Here is a 1761-nt window from a genome sequence, read left to right on the forward strand (position 1 = left end):
AATTTTTCCAAAAATCACTTAGATTTTCCAAATTAAGTTTTCAAGAAAATTCTTTAATCAAATTCTCTAGTTGAACAATTCTCACGATCATCTAATTTAATTCCACATCGAATAAATCAACTCAATTAAATTATTCCCAAAATCATAGAATTTTCTTCTGATTCAAATGCAATCCGATCGAGCTTTTGTTGAGCTAGCTGAGGGACCAATCAAACATATACAATTAGGCTCTAGTGATTGCAATTATGTCCAGAAGCATCATTCCGATAATTTGCAATTACTTAATCATGGAGTCAGTCCACAAGAAGTACCATGATTCAATACTCCTTATTTTATACTATTTACGAAAGCAATTCATCCAATTGCTTTGTCCAATGACCTCATCATGTGTGTGTTACCCTTATATGATATCCTTGATTCCTTTGATTAAATTCGTTCACTCAATACAATCTTATTTTATCTTATTGTCACCATTATGTCTTCTTAATGATTAATATGACCACTGTCAACAAATAATTGTGATAAATTGCTCGTTCGAGAACAAGCAACCTGTGGTCATGTTTCATATTTATCAATCCACACAATGCCAATGAGAGGATATCATTAACTCTTTAATTGAGCTATGAATTTCACTGTTGCTAGTAAAGCCATGCCATACACAAGTCATGTACGCAACATACCGGTTATGGGTTCGATCGTCTTTAGAGCATAAGCCTCTACTTATATCAAAGTACATAAGTTGCATACGATGGTCAATGACTAACTCAGGATTTAGGTAAACACACTATGAATGTCACAAGTGAATTAATTCACAAATGGTTTCAGAATTAATTCATTTTGGGTCCATTCCAATGTATCATTCTACCAATGAATACATCTATGTCTCTACTCATGGAGTTAACTGCTTTGATAGCCAAGACTAGCCATTTCTCTAATTGGAATTGTAGACGACATAATAATCATTCTCAACATTTGAATTAAATGTCCACTTTGATTCTTTTATGGGATTACGGACTCATTTAGATTATCTACTGAAGTAAGTTGTCTTTCTCGCAATGTAAACGTTTTTTACAATGCCACTTATCTTCAGTTTGAACTTTAAACAATCAATGAGCTAATATTTGCTTGTCACAAATTTCGCTATGCATGCAAAATATAAAAGACATAATAGTGAAATGTGAAATTAACTTTATTTATTTATTCATCGTTCAAATAAATAGAAAACAGTTACATGTTTACTACAATTGGGCACATTTCATTGATGACTTTCTTTAGTGCCCGAGGAGGTTACAATTAATATGTGACTTTCATTGATGACTATTCTCGATATGGATATGTTTATCTAATGCACCGCAAAAGCGAAACCTTTGATAAAATTTGAAAGTTTCGTGCTAAAGTGGAAAAAAATTAGGTTTATCTATAAAGAATCTTCAATGTGATCGAGGTGGGGAATACTTGTCCGACGAGTTCTTAGGATACCTCATAGAGAATGACATTTTATCTCAGTTGAATGTGTCAAGCACTCCACAGCATAATGGCATAGCTGAGAGAAGGAATACAACCTTGTTTGACATGGTTCGTTCAATGTGTGGATTAATAAATATGGAACGTGGCCACGAGTTGCTTGTTCTCGAACGAGCAATTTATCACAGTCATTTGTTGACAATGGTCATATTAATTATTAAGAAGACACAATGGTGCCAATGAGATAAAATAGGATTATATTGAGTGAACAAATATAACTCAAAGGAATCAATGATA

The sequence above is a fragment of the Gossypium arboreum genome, chromosome 8 (genome assembly GCF_025698485.1).
Source record: "Gossypium arboreum isolate Shixiya-1 chromosome 8, ASM2569848v2, whole genome shotgun sequence".
NCBI lineage: Eukaryota > Viridiplantae > Streptophyta > Magnoliopsida > Malvales > Malvaceae > Gossypium > Gossypium arboreum.